Source organism: Tenrec ecaudatus, chromosome 6 (assembly GCF_050624435.1).
Source record: "Tenrec ecaudatus isolate mTenEca1 chromosome 6, mTenEca1.hap1, whole genome shotgun sequence".
Lineage (NCBI taxonomy): Eukaryota > Metazoa > Chordata > Mammalia > Afrosoricida > Tenrecidae > Tenrec > Tenrec ecaudatus.
Genome location: NC_134535.1, coordinates 107,200,877 through 107,224,430, shown reverse-complemented (window position 1 = coordinate 107,224,430; position 23,554 = coordinate 107,200,877). Strand labels below are relative to the sequence as shown.

The 23,554-nt window shown below is 40.1% G+C and overlaps 1 protein-coding gene across 2 annotated transcripts in view; it reads right to left on the bottom strand.

Annotated features, from left to right (window-relative positions):
- Positions 1-23,554, bottom strand: part of SOX5 (SRY-box transcription factor 5) — a 1,186,854-nt gene that overhangs the window by 758,573 nt on the left and 404,727 nt on the right. Inside the window, exon 5 of one of the 2 annotated variants that reach the window (XM_075551990.1) lies at positions 4,189-4,256. The exons of the other annotated variant lie outside the window; for it this stretch is intronic. The gene's annotated coding sequence lies outside the window, so the exon portion shown is untranslated. The remainder of the gene's footprint in view (positions 1-4,188; positions 4,257-23,554) is intronic. 2 annotated transcript variants of the gene reach the window in all.

The window sequence follows — 23,554 nt, the reverse complement described above, 5'->3', positions numbered from 1 at the left end:
TGAGATAAGGCTGGCTGCTCCCATCAACATTTATCCTCTCATAAGCCATATTAAATGTCGCTATAAGTAGGAAAGGACCCAATGGTCGTGGGTTTCTTGGTTTCCTTGCTTTAAGGCCCAATCCTTGAGTTAATGAAGATGGCAAGACACACATGCGCACACCTTATACAGTAAAAACAAAATTTCCAGTCGCTCCCCAAGCCCTGTTCAACTGAAACCCCTTAGGATGCGACCCAAGTTCTCTATGACTTGATAGCAATTCACCCGAATTGCCCAGCAGGCTGACTTAGGCTCAGAGGCTTCAGACGCCAGGACCTTCCTGGACCTCTGCCAGGCAAAAGGATAGGCACACTGAAGTACCCTGTTGAAACACCACCTTTTCTATGAAGCTATTTCTCTCTCCTTCTTTTTTTCTCCCTAAACCCTCATAGAATGACATTTTGTACCTTTTGTGTAGCTTTTAGTGTTTAATCACACATTATAATCCTTTGGTCACGGATCTTCAAGACAAACATATTCAGCACAAATAAGAAGTGGAGTATTTGAAAGGTGTGTTGAGTATAAAGTGGAACAATAAGACAAGCTTATTCCTCACAAAAAAGGTGGAGGGGGTGAGATCCTTTCATTTAAAAAGAAATGGTTCAAAGAAGTCATTTATGCAAATACAATGATGGCTTGAAAAACACAAACCCTGGATTTAATGTGATGGAGACAATGTTGGTCTCAACAAGTCTTGGTGTGAAGGAGGGAATGAAAGGCGATAATAAGGTAATATTTTTCAGGAAAATTGTATGAAGGGCATGGTAGCTGGTAGAAGAAGTCGGTCCAGGGAAAAGGTGTGTGTGTGTCTATTGTTTTGAAGTTGAGAAATGTGAGTAAGTTTATACAAAGAAAGTTCCATTGAGGGAGGCACAAAACAAGCCTCTGGAAAAGCCAGGGAGACAGCGCGAGCACAACTGAAGGTGCTAGCGTGTACGTGAGGACCAGCTCCCATGGTCTACAACAGAATCAGATGTGAATCACCCTGGTTACAACGAAAATTGTTGAAATCCTGTTGAAGTTGAAGAGAGCGTGTCCCATCCCCTTGAGAAATGTCAAATTTCCTTCTTTCCCACTTTAACTATAAAATGGATTCTTAACTAAACGAAAGAACTTAGTAAAGGAATTTTTAAGTGGGCGCACATATTTGTTGTAGGGATATTCTGAGACCAAAGCATTGGGACAAAGATGCAGTTATGAGCTTTTCAATCCTGAGTTTTTTTCAGTCTTAACTTAAAAGTGATAAACTTTAGGTAACCTTTCTAAAAACAAAAGGCACAACGATGATACCATACTTATCACAAAGCATGTCTCCCGCCCCGCCCCCCGCCCCACCATACACACAAATTTCTTTTCCATTAATCACTTTGATTTCTTTACATGGAAAGAATAATAATTTGAGAAACAATTCTTCTAGTGTTAATAAAACCTTCTTGAACCAAGAAAATCTTTTGAAAACAATACAGATAAATTTCTTCTGTGTCTTTTACATTAACAGCATTTTTTCTCATTTTCACTCTCACCAGGCTCTTCTAATGTAGGTGACAATGTATTTAACAAATTCCTATTTGTAACTTACATAGCACGAAGGCTTATCAGATGGAGAGGCATGTCAGAGAGTGCACTTCGCTCCAGGGGAGAAGCTGCGTTCAGTCATCAATGGGAAACCACTGGAGCAGAAGCTGTGGCCAGTGAAAAGCCATCTCAAGTCACCCGCTGGAGACTTCCTGCGCTGCTTCCAGGACCCACAGTTTGACTCTGACTACAGCCCGGCTCCGACTACAGCCCGGCTCCCACTACAGCCCGACTCCGACTACAGCCCGGCTCCGACTACAGCCCGGCTCCCACTACAGCCTGACTCCGACTACAGCCCGGCTCCGACTACAGCCCGGCTCCTACTACAGCCCGACTCCTACAACAGCCCGGCTCCGACTACAGCCCGACTCCCACTACAGCCCGGCTCCCACTACAGCCCGGCTCTGACTACAGCCCGGCTCCGACTACAGCCCGGCTCCCACTACAGCCCGGCTCCGACTACAGCCCGGCTCCGACTACAGCCCGGCTCCGACTACAGCCCGGCTCCCACTACAGCCCGGCTCCCACTACAGCCCGGCTCCGACTACAGCCCGGCTCCGACTACAGCCCGGCTCCGACTACAGCCCGGCTCCCACTACAGCCCGACTCCCACTACAGCCCGGCTCCGACTACAGCCCGGCTCCGACTACAGCCCGGCTCCCACTACAGCCCGGCTCCTACTACAGCCCGGCTCCGACTACAGCCCGGCTCCGACTACAGCCCGGCTCCGACTACAGCCCGACTCCTACTACAACCTGACTCCTACTACAGCGACCCTGAGCTATTCCACGTTCTCTCCCCATAAATGTTCTCCTGAATTATTATCTGACAGTAGAGTAAAACACTACGACTTTTTGAACATCTTACCTTGCTAATAGAAGATAAAATCGAAGGTTTTTTTGTAGGCTTATACAAGACTACGCGGAGTTTCAGTCGAAATTTCAAATGGCAAACAATCTGGAAGGCAACTCCACCAAGCAACCCAGTGGCTGCACATGGTTTTTAGATATAAATAAATGAGTATAATGATAAGGTCCCATTTTGAAACAATAAGTAAATATAGAAAATTATACAAATTCAAGAGGACCCGGTATAGAAGGACACGGAAAAGGATAAAAATGGCTTCTACTACCTAACATTGGCTCTGTGACCACAGTCATCAGCTGCTCGGATCATGGGTAATTCAGTTGATTTTTATTTACCATTTAGCATTGTGTACAAAAAGAAAGGGAATAAATGTTCTGCACAGCCTGTAAGCCAGAGTTAACGTTACGTTGCTTGAGCCATAGCATGCATTCCACAAGCTAAAGCTCCTTTCTGAGAGCAATCTCATGCTGATGAGTCTTCCCTGCTCCACCTGTCTAACGGGCTCTATGACATCCTCCCATTTTACCCCCCTCCGACTGTCTGCTCCTCCCTGCCTCCTCACTCTCTAGCCCTTCCTGCCATCCCTTCAAGCACAGTCATACCTCAGCCCTAGCACTCTCTCTTTCCACGGGAGGTGCCACGTTACACAAATATACCCTTGTTTCCCTTTTCCCTCTGTTTTGACTTCTGTCCCATTCTCTCCTTTTCAGCGAGGCCTTCCCTGGGCACCCATGTACTTTTCTTCTTAGTACTCATGCCCGTTGTATACCACATTTGAGACGATTTGCGTTGGGCTTCCTCAAGGAGAATGAAAACTCAGGAGGAATTTGTTTATGAATGAATGAATGATCATAATTTTATTTTTATTTCCCTCCACTGAACAAGAACTTTCAATTAAAATGATTGATTTCTTATAAAATATGTAGACATCAAAGTTAATTATTAGTGCGATGTATAATCTTTATGAAACTGGTAAAAATAACAAATAATGAATGGTATCTTGTATATATCGATGTGCACTGTTGAGTACAGAATAGCTTTTGGACCGTAGTACATAGGACAACATAACACAATTAAAAAAAAAACAGACATCTCTGCTGCTAATAATTCACCTGACACTGCATTCTTATCAATGCAACCTTTCAGACAGGGGTCTATATGTTTGTCTCTAGTTCTTGATTTTGCTTTCAAACATGCAAAAACCATTGGGATTTTTCTATTTACTCCAAAGTTGTCTATCTTAATTAACCTTCCAATATACATAGTGGTCAACATTCAATAGATAAAATATGTGTTAACAAACAGATTAACTCTAAAGATAGTTTAAGCTTGGAGAAATAAACCTAAGCCCAGACAAAAGGAAAGCTGAGTTTATGACACTACTATACTCCCAATACTAGAACATAATTCATAAATACTTACAAATATCTTTAAAGATCACATACTTGAAAAGTTAGTAAAATGTTATCATCATATAAAGAATATATCCAGATTCCTAAATCTCATGTTAGATACATTTTTCTTCTATTCTTCAATGTTTCATTACATATTTTTTTTAATCTTAAGAAGATACCCAATGGTGAAGTCACCGTTTTCAACAGAGAATTCCAAATAAGCAAGTATAAGACAAAATGTGTGGCAGGAGATTCAAGAAATGTAGACTTAATAACAAAAAAAATTGTCAAATGATAAGCAAAATATTCTGACCTGCTTTGTCTCCTACTCTTCTCTCTGTTCACTCTTCTTGTCTTTGATTTTATCTATTTCTTGCAATACTAAAAAAGGAAATATAGATATAGGTATATATATATGAGAAGGCAATAAATTAAGTCAGAAACAAAGTTATACCAAAATACCTACATCTTTTAAAAGCACCATGATAAGATATAAACAAAATTTCTGCTGAAAGAAATATTAAGTAACTTCATTATAATATTTTCTTCGACAGATTTGTAGCCATAGAGGAATGTCAGACACAGAGACCCTGTCAGTTAGGGACTAATGAATGAATAATAGATAAACAATGAGAAAGTTTTATAAATAGCAGATCAAGAGGAAGTGGCAGTTGAAATGTAAAAATGTGAACCAGCTATTCTGGAGATATATGAATTCAATCACTTTTAAATTGTTTCATGTCATAAATTGAGGAATGTATGTGTGTGTGTGTGTGTGTGTGTGTGTGTGTGCTCACATGCTCTACAGTGATTCAGAGCTTAGTTTTAGTTATTTGCATAGACAATATTAACCTACTTATAATTCATTAAGATTTAATATTCTTAAAACGATCATACTAGTAAAGTTAATCTATAGAGTACATGTACTCACCATAAAAACTAAATAGACTCTTTTGTGGGAATTAGCCAGCAGACCCTAAAATGCACATGAAATTGCAAGAAACATGCACTAGCCAAGCAATCAAGAAAAAGGAGAAATTCTTGGAGGACAACCCCTTGCCAGTTCCAATATTTATTATAAATGCTTAGCAATCAAGGCAGTGTGGTCCTGGCATAATGATAGATATACAGATTAATTAAATATAATTGAGAGTCCTGAAATAAAGCCCATACCTTCATGGCCCCTTGATTTTCCACAAGAGTTCCACTGCATTTCAGTGGGGGAAAGAATAATCTCCTTAACAAAGGCTGCGGCACAATTAAAATGAGCTCACCGTGGAGGATCATAGACTCGAATGGGAAGACTAACGTAATAACACCATTAGAAGGAAAGACAAGAATAAATCTTGGTGACCTTGAGTTAAGCCATGGTTTCTCAACTATGACACCAACAGATTAAAAAGTGCACACCAAAAGAAAGAAGTCCGCCTAAATAAAGAAATGCCTCTGTGCTTTAAAAGGTAACACGAAAAAAATGGAGGAATAGGAGAAAATATTTGCAATCATATATGTGTGTGGTTCAATATGTAAAATGACTCTTGCTAGATAAATAACAAGTAACCTAATTTCCAAAATGGGCAAATGACCTGAGTAGGCATTTCACCAAAGATACACAAATAACCAATAAACACCAGAAAAGATGCTCAATACTGTAAGTCATCAGGGAAATGACAAACCCAAACCCCAATGAGGCCCAATTTTACATTTCAGAGAACCTCAGGATGATACAAATGACAAGTGTGCTAAAGCATGTAGGGAAAATGGAACCCTTAAAGAGTGTTGATGGGATTGCAAAATTGTACTGTTGCTTTGAAACACAGTTTGACAGTTTCTTCAAAGGTTCAGAGAGTTGGCATATTATCTAGCAAGTACATAGCTAAGGGAAACTTAAACATATGTCCACGCAAAAAATTTGTACATAAATATTCATAGCAGAAGTATTTAAAATAGTCAAAAGTACAACAATTTAAATGTTCAGCCACTGATGAATGGAATGAATAAACACTATACACCCATGGACAATGGCAGTAAAGGGAAGAAAGGCCTGATACATGCTATCACAGGGTGACGCTTGAAAAATGTATGGCAAGTTATGAGCGTCAATACTAAAGATCTGTTTTTTTTATGTTTTTTTATACGAAATAACCTTGAGAACTTCGTAGATTCACGGTTGCTTGGGTTCACAGGAGTAAGAGTGTTTTGAAGGCAATGGAGACTGACTGCAAACAAATATGATGTTTCTTTGGAGGGATGCTCTAAAATAGATTATTGTGATATTTGCAAATCCTTGAAAATTTGCTTAAAATAATAAATTGTAGAGGGTGAATTCGGTAATTTTATCCTCAATTAATTTGATGATTTTATCCTCAATAAAATTTGATCAATTAATTTGATCATTTTATCCTTAATAAAGTTTGTTTCAAATGTTATATACTATAGAACATGCACATATTAGCTGAGCTGTATTATGATCTTTAACACAATGGATTATTTTAAAAAAGAAAGCTACAGATGTGCTTTTAAAAATACCTGGCAATATTAAGAAAATAACTTCCCTAACCAAACAAACTCATTGTCAGTCAATTCTGACTCATGGTGACCCCAGAACATGTAGAACCCTGTGAGTTTGCAAGCATTTCTGATCTTTACAGGAGGAGACAATCTCAATTTTATTCTACAGAATGACTGAAGGGCTGGAAGCACTGGCCAAGTGGCTAGCAGTCCAATTTGTAGCCTACAATGTGGTAAGAAAATTTAAAAGAATTTTTATATTTGATAGATTATTTGATGACCGAAACTCACTGATATTGAGTTGACTCTGACTCATAGCAGCCCTGTAGGGCAGAGTCGAACTGTCACCGTGGCAGACAGAGAAATAGTACTACCATTAACCAAAATGTGAAAACTAAAGCAAGCATTCCAGCAAGACAGGTAAAGAACTATTAGGTGAGAACAGGTAGGTCCATCATCTATCAAGTTTTGGTTTCTGTCTTTGATAAATGATCAATAATAGACTTTTTAGTAAGAAAGCATTTTTTGAGAGGATAAAGTTAAAAGAAATAAACATTGACTGAATAGATGTCTCCTGATAATAGAGTATAATTTATTAACTCTACTAAATAATTAGATTACACTAAGGATTTGTTTTAATGTAACCCAAAGAAATGAATCTAATTGTGGACTTTCAAACACTAAAGGACGTGTGGGGAGGCTGGATTTGAATGTTGTTAAAAGCACACCAGGTCTGTATTACTTAGAGTCGACATCCTACAGTGAGATTGGGCTCAGCCGTGGGAAAACAGTGGGTGAGACAACTGCCCTGTGCCCCATAGAGACGAAGCACTGCAGCTGCCAATGCTGTGGATTCAACTGGTCAATAGCCACAAACGTTTCTACAGTCATGAGCAATTGAAGGATTTCAGAGTAAAAGCAATAGCCAAACATTAGACACCTTTTCAGGGTTGAGCTGAGCCATTTCTCCATAGACATATGCAATTATTTAATCAAAACCATGAATTGGTTGATATAAACAACATTTCAAGTTGCTAATAGGAACTGACCAATCCCATTACTCACCAATGTCACCAACCTGCCTGCTCATCATTATGAAAAAGTAGGGTTCTCATTGGCAGTGCCCATCATCCAAACATGTAGTTTCCCTCAAATTGTCTTGAGTAACCAACATCAGACAGAAAACTTCCATCGTAATTGGATTTCTATCACCTTTGTGAATATGATCAGCATTTTCCATTCGTGTTTGTGAATAATTGATTCAGGTGAGGTATTTACATTGTAAAACAGCTCCTCACTACACTCACATATGCAAAACCTGCTTCCTTTACAAAACTGCCCCACTTCACAGATGGGCTTTTGGCTATTATCACATACTCTTATTTTTCTCTAAGACATTCATGGAGAAGGGCTTGATGTCATTCTTGCATTTAATTACATGTCCAATCAGCGGTTATCTAAAGATGTTCAAAGTTCATGCAAGGGTGGCAGCTAGAATGAAAGTGAGAGGAGTGAGATGGGGGAGGGGGGAGAGTAGCAGGGGTGGGTGGATGCGCCACCGCTTCACATTGTCTCCTCACTGCAAGGGCAGAGTGTGCCATCAGGAATGACCGTTCATTTGAGCCAGCAGTACTGGTAGAGAGAGACCACCAACCCAGGATGACAAACAAGGCCTGCAAGAGCAGCTGATGAGGGGACCAGACAGCTTCCCTACCACTGCCTCACTCAATTAGTGGACCGGCTTTTAATGCTGCTCTGTACAACGAAAGCAATTTTGATTACTTAAAGCCAAGTCTCCATTTAGAATGTTTTAGAAGCAGAAATAGTTTTTTTTTCCTTTTTAATATAATTTATCCAGAGAGTATTTGAATGGTAATAAGCTATTTGAAAGCCAATCACATTATTCCTTATTTTTGCCTGAGTAATGTTGAAATACATTTTTCAAAAGTTCACATGACAGAATTTACTCTACCCAATTAAATGTAAATAAGATAGGAAATGGTTAAGGATATGAAGAAGCGGTGTGCGTGCGTGCGTGTGTGAGGGTGTGTAGGCACTGTGCGTGTCTCCCTCTGTGCCAGATTACAGTGGGTGAGCTTCGTGTCATCGGCCAACATTATCAGGAGGGTTGCATATCGATTCTATATAAAAACAATTTATTTTTTAAAATTCCACATTGTGCCTCCTTTGGCTGCGACCACTTATATTCTGTTGCTTTTGATATAGAACACTATCTTTTCTACTTCATTTCTTAAATCATGTCACTGAACAGTGAAAACACTGAAATGTGCAATGGAACAATGTTATTTAATATTCTGATTACTGACTTAGCTCATAATTTAGACTCTAATGGAGGCTATTTAGAATTAATAAATTCCTTCATTCACTTTGAAAACACACAGCACATTCACTCTATACATAATATCCTTCCATTCTAGCCACCTAGCTTTCATCCTCTCTGCAAGCCTCATTCTCAGCCACCTTGGGCTATGTGACCGTTTATGAATTTTTGCCTGTTTAATTGGAAAGTCATTGGGGAAGAGAATTACTCAAGTGCTAGACACTCAATGGGTGCCAATACCCTTTGGTTTAACTGAATGCATATTCTAGACAGATAAGGAAAATTAATATTATTATTACAGACACATATCCACCTCTTCCTTTTCTTCCTTCAGGTGAATGGCAACATCAGGATGTCTAACACTGATCATGAGTCTACACTTGCAGCCCATCACCTCTGTCCGGGTTCTTTCCCGCAATCCAAGAAAAGTCTATTGCCTAAAGAAGGTTCAACATAAAATTGTTTTTTGATAATATATATGTCCATCTTTTTTCTTAAAAAAGAGTGCTAAGAATATGTCAGATCTAAGCCATCTAGGGTATGAACTTAATCAAAGTTTTGAAACTTTATTTAATACTTTGATCCATTGGAAAATCCATCAGTTTTACCTATGACCAGTATTTTCTGAAGGATTTTTTCTTTCTATAGTCATATTCCATTCCTGAAAACAATTTTCAAAATGACTACTTGTTTGCCACCAAACAAGTTAATTCCAAAAGCATGTTATCCTCATAGGGGGCTGGTTACATATTAGAGTAAAATGATGCTTAATTGTCTCTTTCTTTTTTTAAAAGAAAAATTAAAGAGAAAAAACAATATGGCTCATTAGAAAGCAAGTAATGTTCCCTATAATATATTACATTTTTAATCATTATAATGACTTGGAAACTAGAGAAGCTGATAAGCAGATTTTACATCTTCTTCCTCCAGAGTACATAAGAAATCACACCATTGGCTTCAATTATGACAACAAAAGTAGAACCAACATAGTTTAATGCAGGAATGTCTACCTTACTCTTTGAACGTCTTCTTTACGCTGTTTGGATTTTACAAAAGCCTACATTAGCTCTTGTCTTTGTTAACCAAAAGAAATCCAAAGTGGACTTTTTGTATTACAAAAAAAGAAGGAAAAGAAAGCTAGCTTTCAGCACTTGTTTTGCAGAGTCATGCTGCAGGGCACATCCCTAGCAGGGAGAGTGGGGCTGCCCAACTTCTTCCCTGGGATTGGAAAGCAGCATCGCAGCATCAAGCCTCTGTAGCTTAGGACTCACTCTGCAAACTCAGGGTATGACTGTTACTGTACTTTGAACATGTTATTTGGTAAGTTATTTGGGGAGAGGGTCTAAAAATTCACAAAAAAACCTTATCATATAAATTAATGATAGTTCTTCCCTTTATCCCATTTCAGTTTATGAAAGATTTAATAAGGACGCACTACTTGCAATCATGGGAAAAACTTGTTTTCGAAACAGAAAGTGAGAGAGAGAGAAAAAAGAAATTACTCCTGCTAGCTATAGGGATTGATAATAAATAAAACAGCGGGAGAAAACCCCAATATGGAGGAGGGATCACAGTGCAGAAGGCATCAATCTCATGTGAGCTTTTCCCTTGTTCTCATTTTTCTGTTCTTTATGCATCTTATTAGATCAAAGTATCTTCAATAATGATCATTTGCTTTTCCACCAATGCTTGCATCTAATGTCACACATTTTCCCCATTTTTGTTTATTAAATTTTATTTTTCAATATGTATAACATTCATGTTTCAAAATTGAAAACTATATATAAAGGTATACTCTGAGGAATATTACATCCATCCCATTCCTTGCAATCATGCTCACCCACCCCTTATACATAATTATTTTTTAGGCATTCTGGCTCATTCTTTAGAAGAAATCAGCAAATACACGTATTTATTCTTATTTGATCTTATTTCTTATACAAAAGGTCTCATACTGTATATCGTCTCTGATGTTTGCTTTTTTTCTAAAACATTTTATTAGGGGCTCATACAACTCTTATCACAATCCATACATATACATATATCAATTGTAAAATTTTTTACCTAATTCATACTGTAAATGTCTTCATATGTGTATATATAGAAATTGTTTTTATAAATACATGATAGTTCATTGTATGGCTATTATGTATTTCACAGTTCTGTCATGTATAGAATTTAAATGGTTTCCAACTGCAAATCATGGCATAACTAATAACATGTATGAATGTTTTAGGGCCCAGCCAATGATTTCTTAAAATCTTCTGGTTTGTACTGAGGTTGCCCTACTCTACGTTAGCCAGTATAGCTGCTTCAACCTTTCTAACATGGGGTCAGAGCAGGTATGAAAGACATGAAATACCTTAAGAGCTAAGACTGTTTCTTCTCTTGAACACAGTTCTCTGTGAGTACAGCAAATATGATACAGCCTTGGTCATTAATAGTAGGTCGACAAAATCCTTTGCTAAATTTCTCTGCATTTCACAAGATATCTTTGAAACCCTGACCTAAACTAACTATACTCACTTCCCTGCCATCAAGTCGGTTGGCACAGCCACACTCTAGAACACAGTAAACTACCCTGGTTCAGTTCTGAGACTGCTACTCTCTATGGGAGTCGAAAGCCTCTTTCTCCCCATTGTATAAACACTAGCATTGCTAAAAAAAAAAAAAAAAAAAAAAGGCAACAACCAGAAAATAGTCTCTTTGGGGGCAATCATCTTTACTGTGTTATTTGGCATAATTTAGTATGTTATTTGGGAGGAGGAACTAGCAAGCAGAAACTTAAAATTCCATATCCTTCTCGAATTTATAATTCATGTTGGGTGGTTGGAAATCATGATTGATTGATTGACTGAATGAGCAAATAACGAGTCTAAGAGAGTTTGACACAAAAGCTTGAGGCATAATTTCCAGCAAATATAAGCCTATTTGAGTTCTGAAGGTGGTTTTTTGGAACTTTCTGAGAAGGTTCCAGAATGAAAAGGCCATTTTGAAGTCATCACTATGCAATGGACCAACATGCACCTTGGTGTGTGGTCTAAAGCCACAGTGTGTCCAATAACACATTCCCTTCCGTTGTTGTAACCCGTACAGAAGGGACGAGCAATGACTTTGAAGAAGGAACAGATCCGGACAGCAAGCCCAGAGAAAACCATCAGGGCCACCAAGGACGGATGGACTCAACAAGTACTTAGGAGGTGTAAACACTGGGGGAAGGGTCCAGAAGTTCTTCAGAGTAGAGAGAGAACGTGACAAAAATCAATCTCACAGCTTGATCAAGCTGATGCCAACTCATAACTGCCCCTGTGAACTTCCGAGCATATAACTCTTTACTGGAGGAAAAAGCCCCATCTTTCTCCCACAGCGCAGCACAGGGTTTCTAAAGGCTGATGTTGGGGTTAGCAGCCCAATGTGTAACTCCTATGCCACCAGGAAATCCTCAGAAAGAGAAAAACTCACTCCTTGCCAGCGAATCCATGCTGACGCACAGTGACCCCACAGGACAGAGCACAACTGCCCCTGGGATTCCCCGAGAGTGTGACTTTTAAGGAGACGAGAGAGCCCAGTCTTGTTCCTTGGAGCACATGATGGTGTTGAAGTGCTGCCCTTGCAGTTAACAGCCCAAGCCATAAATCCCTGAGAGAACCCACGGGAAGTCGAGTTTATATTTTTCAATGTTGACTTTACCTTTGCTCCCAGAATGGGCTGAAATATAGCTAATGCTCAGAGGACAGCTTAGGGATTCTAATAAAGCTTATGAAATAGAGTGATGTTTTGTATTATGATTTGATTGATTTTTAATACCAGGGTGTTTACTCACTTTATCACTTTGAAGAAAAATATGTAACTCACCAAAACTCCTTTCAGGAGACGAACACAACCAAAGGCTATGGTGTGGCTAGCTCCCTATGCAGTGCCTTCCTTACCAATCTGAGCGCTTTGATATTTCATCATCTAACTCTCACATGTATGCATTAATGGAAGCAGCTCGACTGAGGTACGGAAGAGCATTGCTCAGGGCAGATGATGCCCCGCTGTTTCTTCCGATGTCATCTGAAATCCTTTGAGAATAGGTGGGGCACAATAAATAAAATGTGAGCACTTATTCGAGATCACCGGTTGAAAAAGTCGCATGCTTCACTGTAAAAAGTCCCTGTTGTCACCATCTTTTCGCTTCGTTCCTAAAAACTGGCCTGTCACATAATATCATATGTGCACATACTGAGCTGAGCTCAAGTTTAGAAAGGCATCCCAGAGAGATGAGATGGGGAAACGAAGGTGCTGGAGGGGTGGGAAGAGTCGGCTGGGGAGCGAATTGGTGCTGACACTGCCAATGACAAAGGGAAAAGCCATATGGCTGCCTTCCCTGGTGTGGCTGGGTCCCAGAGGGAGCTCTCCTTTCCCAGGGCTAAGTCCCTGCTGGTGAGCGCCACTGGGAAGAGCTTCTGCAAGCCACAGAAACCCAGGATGTTTGCATTCCCACCAACCCAGAGATAAGGCATTTTCCTCATACAGACACAAAACACACACTATATGAATGTTTAATGGAGGCTAAAACTGGGAGAGGAACAGAAAACAAGAACAGAGCAGGTTAAAAAAATATCTGGTTTCTCTCTATCAAAATACTAATTAAAATTCATGTTCATGGGGATGATTATACATATGTTTTTGAACTAAAAGTCTAACCTGGCACTATTTTTTGGCCTTATTTTTGTGACAACATTTTTGTCCATATGGCATGAAGTGAATCATTTTACATCTTTTTTTAAGCTCTATGTGTTTTTCTTGTTGTCTATTCCCTCCTCTCCCACCACACACACACTGGCAGCCGCTACCAAGTTACCAAATGCCAACTCAACCCTGCAAGCTGGCTGCATGAAGCTATATAGTACTGGCATTTTCCTTTCTTTGCAGAAATTCTCTCTCTCTCTCTCTCTCTCTCTCTCTCTCTCTCTCTCTCTCTCTCTCTCTCACACACACACACACACACACACACGCATGCACACACACACACACACGCATGCACACACACATACACGCATGCACACACACACGCATGCACACACACACAAGAACACACACAACTGAAGTACTTTGGGTATTTCTGCTTTATCTCCTGTCTTGCTAATCTTCTGATTCTGATGTGTGTGTGTGTCTGTCTGTGTGTGTGTGTGTGTGTGTGTGTGTCTGGCTACTGGACTGAAGACTGTCACACCAGCCCATCCAGGGCCTCTCACCCCTGGCCTTCCTTCTTGATGGCATTCTGGCAATTAGTGATTCATTGAAGAATGGCTATAAATTAATGGTTAATCGAGCCCATGTAATTAGTTTAGTCAAAGCAATACTAGCAAACCACGATTGTCCAGGGGTCCCTACTAGGTTTGCTGCTGCTGCTTCTCCTTCTCCTGCTATCCCAGTAATCCCACCCCTTCTTTTGCAGGCAGCCACACATGCACTCTCTGCAGTGCACCCACCCGGCCTGACCATGTAGGTCTTGGGTGGCTCACGTTTTGTGCACGTGCTGCCTCCACTGGCTCCGGCACTGCTGAGTTTGTGTGGAAGGGCAGCAACTCCACCTAACAAATGTAACTTTAACAACAGTAAAACCACCTAATAGCTTAGCGTGCCAGGGGGCTAATGTGGCGGGCCATTACTGCTGCACTAAATAGCCCCGCTTTGATTCTCATTGCCAAGTGTCGATCTGAGGATTGCATGGCAGGAGTAGCTCCTAATTCATTAGATAAAGGGGGTCATTGCTCATAGGGCTGGGGAAACTGGGGAAGGATAAGAAATTGCACAAGGCAATTCCCCTTGCAAATGCCCACCCAAACCTGGGCTACCTGCGATTCGGGGCAGCCTGCAGCTGAGTTACTGAAATAATGAGGGCTCGCTTCTTGGCATGCATGCCAGCTCCTGGCTTAAGGTAAATTTGCTTTCATTGAGCCATGTGCATCTGAAAAGGAGAAAGAAGTGGAAGGGGCCTAATATTGTAGCCTATTGCTTTATTCCTTGCAAATCACTCTGACACCCTGGAACAAAAGCAGTAATACCAGAACAGACTATGATTTGGCCTGGGCTATAAAATAAGCCACAACTCAGATGTCCCTGATGAGCTCTTCTTTCTCAGGGACCCACAAGATGTTGCTGTGGACAGTAGAGCCAAAACCAGTAGGCTGGGCAGGAATGTGGCTGCTAGCAATAAGGAGGAGGACAGTCTCCTTGTTAACACTGGTGCATCTTGGCGTACCGTCTTTTCAACTGTCTCATTGTCCTTCCACGCTGCGTTTAAACCACCCCGAATGCTCAGGGTACTGGACACAAAGCATTCCCTTATCTGGTTTGGGGATAGACAAAAAATGAAAAGATACTCAAAATTTCCAAAGGAGATCCCTAAAATGGGGCATCTTTATTTCTTGAACATTAGCCCTAAAACAACTGATTTCTCTAATTCTTGCCATCACTCAGATTGGCCTTGAATTACCTCCCAATAGGCCTCCCATGTGCTTCTAGATGAGAGTGTGTAATGGGGGATCCGTTAATTAACTAGAAGCAAAGTTGCTCGGTGGGGATCAAACACTGGATGCGTCCTAAAACTCCCACAGAGAAGATGAAATGCAGCGCAAACTTTAAAGACTTCCCGTCATTAGCTGAGACCTTGCTGCTCCTGGCCCAGACCCCTCCTGCTTCAGAGAACAATGAGGACAATGAAGGCAAAAATGAAATGGCGCAGACAGGAACAAAGGAACAGCTATTTACTTGTAGAAACAGAAAGAGAGTGGAGGAGGGGGCGAAAGGGGTGAACTTTCTTTTTTCTGTGGCTCTCCTCTACTTTTAATTAATTTATGACTGTCAGGCTATTGCACACAGGTCCACTGTACAGGAACAATGTGTTAATCTCTTGTCACCTCCCCATTTACTCCCAGGGAAAGTGAGGTCGCTGGAGACCTAGGGACACCGAGGAAGGGGAGACAGAGAGCAGGATTCCAGCGAAGAAAATGGACAAACTCCCAGACTGAACTGTCCCTCAGCCGATTAAACTGGGAGATGATTGAAATAAGACAAAAGCAAAGCATCACGACCTCAGGGGTGAGGGATCCTCTTCGGTCAGTTCCCCATCACCACAAGGGTGCCATACAAGATGGGATCTGAGGGCTGACACGGACCTCAGATGGGTAGTTTCCAAATGCCTACTGCACCTTCCCCATAGAAAACGTGAACATGTTACCTATTGCAAGCGTACGCAATCCTGATGCTGACAGGTTGTGCTTGCAGGACTCTGGAAAAGAGAATTACAAAAGAAAATTGTACTGGAAATTGAGTGAATGGTTCAGAAACCAAACATGATTATTGAAAGACGTAAAACGGATTTTGCACTCAGTATTTTTGCAGATATCAAATCAGCAGTTTTCCTTAGTATCTAAAGTGCAGAGGAAGCAAGTGATCGTTGCATAGTATCAATGGGTAATCAATGCCTCTGAAGTAGACAATGTGGAATTACACATCATTTTACCACAAAACAAGGAGGAGAGAAGGGCTGGAAGGAGAGAAGAGGGGAAAGGTAGGAGTGGGAAGGGAAGTAGAGATGGGAAGGGAATGGGAAAGAGAGAAAGGGGAAGAGGAAGGGAGAATGGGGAAGGAGAGGGAGGGGAGGTAAAAGGAGGAAGGGGAGGGGAAGAGAACAGAGAGGAAGGGGCCAGAGCTAGAAGGAATAAGGCCTCACTTGGATCCAGAGCATCAATAAGAGCATCAACCAAGTCCACAGAGGGGAAACCTTGATGCTCCTCGTTTCTTGTGGAAGCTCGTGCTTCGTACTGAACCCGCTGGATGAAGACAGTGATTATTTAGAGTGGAGGATAAGGCTGCTCCCTCTCAGTTCACAATGGCCATGCTGCTTACTTTACTTCTAAAGTTCAGCGACGAGGCTGAATTTTCTGTTTTCATGTCTTATGTTTATAGCAATCAGTGAAAACTGCCAATGGATGAAACATGCAAATCCCCCGGATTAAAATTTGTAAGTGCTTTTACATTTCCAGCCGGTTTAATGGAAAAGGTTTGAATTGTAAGAAGCTCAACCACAAACTCAACTCTAAGGGAAATTTTCTGATGCACATAGGTCAGCAAACTGAAGAGACTCTCGATATTACAGGTTGACCATTAGTGGCTTATACATTCTAACCACCATAAGAAAGTAAATAAAGCAGGACACAAAAGACATGCTGTCCATCATTGAGAATCTTCTCTAATTTCTCTACATATAAATCCCTGAGGAGATAGGAAGTCCCATACCTGTGAAGACGGGTATGACTAGATCACTCACCAATCAATGGAACTAAGCGAGAAATGTGCGGCGGATGAGACATGTAAGAAGACCTAGCATTTTGGACCTGACATCCAAAGACTATGCGTCTTAGAGAAAATGACTTACTCTCCATGGTCTCAGTTTCCATGGGAATAATACTTGCCCTGGTTATTGCACAGGGCTGTTCTCAGTGTTGAATGATCTATCATATGTCAAGGTATTTTTTTAAAGGTCAGTTTATTCTCAATTTGACAGTTCTCCAGTGTTCCTAGAACAGTGCCATCAAAGTCAACGGACTTGTGGGATCTAGAAATTGACAATAGGGGGGTTACCAATTCTCTTAGGATCTCATACTTCAAACTTTCTAAACAACCTTAGCGAACAATCTAGGAACAATCATCTATATGCCATCTTGGGCAGCTTCATCCTGTCTTCCATTTACCTACTTTGTTCTGTTTCCACTCTACCTTGCAAGGCAGGATTACACGATTTCCACCAAAGACAGTAAAGCCTTACATAATATCCACATAAGGTAATTTTTATCTTTCTGTCCATCCAACATTTTGTTTATAAAATATTCTCTAAGATTCCTAATACATATTGCTAATATTTCTATCTTTCTGATAATTTATGGATAACTCTAAATTATCTTTCAGTTTGACAGGACGTCCACACTACGCAGGTGCCACGGCGTCAGTTCCAATTCATAGCAACTGTGTCTACAAAGGAATTGAGCACTGGCTAGTCCTGCATCATCAGCACGCTTGTTACTACGTTGTGGGGGTTTTGTTTGTTTTTTGTGTTGTTTCAGCCCATCGCTGTAGCTACTAGGTTAATCCATTGTGTTGAGAATCTTCCTCTTTCTCACTGCCCCTCTACTTTACCAAACCTGCATCCTTTTAATAGCACGCTCAAAGAACATAACACAAAAGCTTGATATGTTTCCTCCTCTGGCTATTTTTCCAAGAAATGTATTTTCTTAGATCTTCTGACAGTCAGAAGTCTATTTAATATTCTTGGCCAACACTATAGTTCAAATAATGTAGTTCTACTTGGGCTTTCCTTATTCATTACTCAGCCTTTGTATGCATCTGGTTCGACTGAAAATACCATGGCTCGCGTCAGGTACACCTTAGCCCTCCAAGTGGTATCTCTGATTTGTAATACTGTATAAAAATATCACTTGTCAGTTCATCATACTGTGGATGCTGGAAGCTCTGACACTATTATTTCAAATATCCTCAGGATCTTCAAGGGTGGACAAGGTTCAGTGACACTTCCACACTAAGACGGACAAGGAAGAATCATTTGGTAACCTATTTCTAAAAAAACAAAAAATTTGGCCAGTTGACTATATGAAAAAATGCTATGGGCAATACTAGACTCAAATACAAGAAAGCAATATGATAAGACCACAAATCTTGACTATAAAGGTATAAATGTTATTTCTTAGCATCAAGATACATTTATTCTGACTTATGATAATGCCACCAAGATTCAGGTAACTAGAGAGTAGAAAATAAATTAATTTATCTTTCAAAGGGGACGAATCCTGAGCTAAAAACATCCTGATCATTCAGTTAACATTTGCTCTATAAGTTCTCAGGGACAGAAATCCATTGTTCTCCAGTGTCTTATGTTTCAGAGCCACCCCAAGTTGAACTGCCCCATAAACTCTGGGAGTCTATCAACCTTTATGTGAACCTGCAGACTCATCTCTCTCCCACGCTGAGCTAGCAGAACAATGCTTCACCAACTATAGTACCGGGGGCAGAAAGGCAAGTGAAAATCGTTCATTTCTGGCCACAGCAGCACTTTGATAAGAGATCAACTTTCCAATTTAATGAATATTTCTAGGGGTAAGGTAGGAGCCCCGGTGGCACAGCGGGTTACCCATTGGGCTACTAGATCAGCAGTTTGAAACTGCTAGTCACTCCACTGGAGAAAGATGAAGCTTTCTGCCCTTGGAAAAAAAATGAAGAGTCCCAGAAACCCACAGTGGCAGTTCTACCCTGTTCTAATGGGTCTCTGAACCAGGATTGATTTGATGGCGGGGAAAAATAATGAAAAAAATGGTTAGATATTTTTGCAAATCTAAATACATAAACCTAATTTCAATACACTGAAATATCCTTGGGAAGCAACTGGACTCCCTAATCTGAGACCCTGTTTGGCCCCCATAGGAGCAAGATTTTAAAGAAAGTGTTTTCCAGTGTTTTGATATTGAGAGGCGGTAGTATAATATTCATCTCCCTGACACTGATTGGAAAATTACCAGGTCTGACAAAGCTATGGCCCCCAACTCACATGGCAACAATCTACTGGTTCTAAGTAGCAGCTGCCCACATGACAGAGGCTATGCTCTTGGGTTCCGTGCAGTCCGCACCAGCTCTGCACAACTCCTGGACTCATAGGAGATTTTGACACCTGAGCTCTCAGAGTAGGCTTTAGGGACTAGGAGGAGTAAAATATTCAGAACCTTTCTCTCAGAACCTAGATTTCACAGCTGTTCCTTCTATGCCTTGTCTCGTTATAAAAGACAAACCAAAGAATTTTTAAAGGCAATCTAAAAGAGTAATCACACACGAAATGAATAAGTGTATGAGGTTAAAGAAATGCCAACCAAATGGGATAGGTGTTTTTAAAAAGCTTTGAAAGGAAATGCTAGCCAATTTAATTATGTAAACAAAAATAAGAATATAAAAAGTACAGGGATAAAATGTAACCTGAAATAAGAATAATAAAATAGAAAAATTTCTTACAATTATGGAGGCAAAAATAAGACAAATGTATTGACAAGTTAGTGTACCTCAAAAAATTATGATAAACTAAAATTATGTTAAGGAAATGTAGGTACAAATTACACAATGAGGAAACAAAAAGAATAGTGAAACTCTGGTAAAAGGGATAGAGTTAAACTTATGTTTCCAGTGCAAGTGTCCAAAACTTAACATTCTCCTGTGTAAGTCAAGGGGAGACTTTAGTTAGAAAGAGTTGCAAATAGCCAATCTCACTCCAGGTTGTTCTTCGAAATAGTTTTGTTGAAGGAAATACCTGGTAGCTAAGATCTGAGAATTCTCTGAATTTTGGAACACTCGGACTAAAGAATGCACTAGAAGGAAAATCTTAACAATGCTATTTGTTCCCCCATTGTATTTGGTGAAGTTAGCTGAAAGAAAGTTGATATTTATTGTTGGCCTTGAATAACCAGATAGACGTTTAAATGAGAGCGAGATTCAATAAGTCCATATTAAAGTGGAATGGAAAGAATAGAATTTTCCAACAAACACTTTGAAGGCCAGTCATAAGCTGTTGTGGGGAAACAAGCCGAAGAAGAGGCATATACTTCACTAATTTCCTCAAGTAAGAGCAGAACAGAGAGCATAGCTATGTCATGAATTTCCTGGGAATTCTATGCGTAGTAATAAAATGAGAATAGCCAAAGCCAGTAAGACAGGGCCGCAAATCATGATTATATAGGTATGAAATAAGTCTCTGGATACCAGGTGGAATCTACTAATGTTTCATGTCAATGCCACCAGGAGTCAGGTAACGAATGAGGAGAAAACAAATCTATTTGTTCTTAAAAGAAGAATCCTTATTATTTAGACAATGCCCCCTCAAAGGACCACAGGAAAGATAAACCTTGCATTCTAAACTATTAAGACTGATCTTCGGGGAGATTTCATCTCTGGGCTCTTGGTTTCTGTTCAACGTGGGCTGTCCAGAGAGAAGTGTGGAAACCGAAGCAAGGTCAATGTCCTTGCAGGGCCTCTGCTTCCGCCTACTGTCCCAGAGTGTATATTCAGGAAACTGTCGATACTTCAGTATCACTGGAAGGAAGTACGTCAGACAATCTGTAGTATTTGACGGCATACATAGGAAGTAAACTACTTCTCAAAAATAATTAATTTTTCCTGTGTCACACGAAAATCAATGGTTCTTTGTACTTGAGTCTCTGAAATCACTGGCATTAACCACATATGCAAAACTTCTGATCACAATGACAGAGCTTTTTGTAAAATATAGCCTGTCTTTACCTGCCATTTTAAAAAGTGGGCTAAACATAATCGAATTTGGTAGCCTATACTCATAAAAAGGAATATCATAATTTTACTTTGAAAAAGTTTCCAAGGATTGGATAGTTGTCAAATGATACATCAGTTCTTTCGGTAGGGGTTGGTGTTACCCACCAGGCAACCATTGGTAATATCTGGACACATATTTTGGGTTGTCATTACTGAGATGGGGCTACTGACATCTAGTGTGTAGAACCCAGGATTGCTGTTTAACAATCTAGGGACAACTCCCTCAATCCATACCCACCCTCCCTCAAATCCAAACTGTCAACAGTCCTAAGGATGAGAAACCTATACTTGCACCTGATCTTCACACTGTTGACTGTTGTGTTCTTGCACTGTCTGGCTCTATGGGGCTTTCCGTACTCAGTACTTTCATCTTTCCAATTTGCTCGCTACATTGCTCTGCTATGGATTAGGAAAACATCTTTCAAGTTTATTACAACCAAAGACCCTCTAAAAGAAGCCTTTAGGGTTATCTTATTAGTAAAGCTTGGCAGCTTGGGGTGCACCTCTACAATGTCGTTGGATATCACTGAGTTGATTTCAACTTATGGTGACCTCAAATGACCCAAGTACAACTATCCCATAGAGTGTTGTGGGCTATAATTTAGTCATAGAATAATTAAAGACTTTTTAATCTTCTAAAGTGATTTGGGGTTCATGTCTACTCTAATGAGCAGAGATCACAAGACTTTAAATGTGTGAAGTATTGCTCTGGTTTGAAGACAGAAAGACCAATACACAAACAAGAAAATGCATAAAGCAAAATAAGAACAGAAATTCTACAAACTAAATTGTATTAATCCATACAGGCTGATAATAACTTGGGGGGAGGAGAAACTGAGCCAAACGTGCCTTGCACCCTGAGCAATGAAGGTGCTGCAGACAACTATATACCGTGATGACAACCGGAGCAGCAGCAGAATGACTGCCCTCCAAGAGGACAGTCACCGCTCCAGTTCAAACTCACCACCACAGGGCCAACTCTGACGCATGCGAACAGCTTCCTTTCTGTGTGTAAGTTGATAGATTTAATTATAACTCGAGATTTGGGATAGTTTTTTGATATGCTACTAAGAAAATTTCCATCTATATCTAAATGTTTCCTTTTTAATTTTCTTTTTTGCATTTAGGAGCAATATAAAGAATTTTTTTGAAAAATTAAGGATAATTATCTCTAGCTGTAACTCAGATGATGTTTCTTTTATGACCCATCATGAAAGCCATCAAGAATGGTCTAAGAGTACATCCCTCTCTTCACATTCTCTGCTAGCACTGCGAGCACTGTTTGGTGTTCTAACCTGCTAACCCATCCAACTGCATGCTAACTTCATTATCAGAATGATAAATGAGGCACTATCCATAACTGAGATTATGAAAGTGAAGCTTTGATTATCTATAGACAATTTTTAAAAAAAATTACAGATTGCTGCAGGCTAACAGAGAAGAAATTGGACCAAAGAGCTTAAATAGTTCAATTCTGATTCACTGCAGTTGCTCCCATGTTAGGGAATCTTGGCTTGATTTATCTATACAGGACTATCTGGCGGCCGATTCCTTTTCTTCGATCAGAAGGATCTGAAAGGCAGTAGGGGAAGCCAGCACACGGCAAGAGACAAGAGGATTTGAAAAACTCTCGCTTGCACTAGACTTCATTAGACCTTGTTTGAGACGATTCAGTCTTTGACCCCAGGGACTCCAGGCTGCATTTTTGTAATTATTCAGGTAAAGGACCCTGAAAGCATAAAACAGGTGAATGTAATAACATATTGGGGAGTTCAATGAAAGGTCAACCTCAGCCAAAAAATAGGGCAGTATCTACAACTCAAAAACACAATGCAGAACTAGAATGCTTGGTGAGTCCTCCAGGCATCCTTACAAGGGCAGCACTTGGAAAAAGGATTGAGGAATTTTGCCAGAGTCTCTTGATCATTAAAAGTGTGAATGTCTATTTGAAAATGGCATAACTGCCAAGAAACTGTTGATTTTCTTCAGGAATTGGGATAATAACTCTGGAGTTTAGCTCCTGGTGGCTTGTGTGTGTTCCGATTTAACTGCTACATGGTATGAACACAATTAAACTCGAGACCTCCCCTGGACACCAGGGTAGCTGAACTACCGCAATGGCAGCACTCTGGGAAGGACCAAGGAGCCTCGGGAGGCAGAATTCCCCAGAGGCCCGGCTTACTACGATACACCAATACCTAGTATTTCAGGAACACTCGCTAGATTACTATTATGTTGAGCTTAAAGGCTCATAATTGATGTAAAGGGTACTAACAAGAGCCAATCAGGTAATCAATAAGGCAAACTGGGTACAATACTAAATATCTTAACAATCAAAATTTAATTTTGTTTTGGGTTTTTTTTTTCAGATTAATTTAACATTTGAATAATTTAACCTCTATGCCTAGAATTACTTTAAGAGACTTTTTAAGTAAAA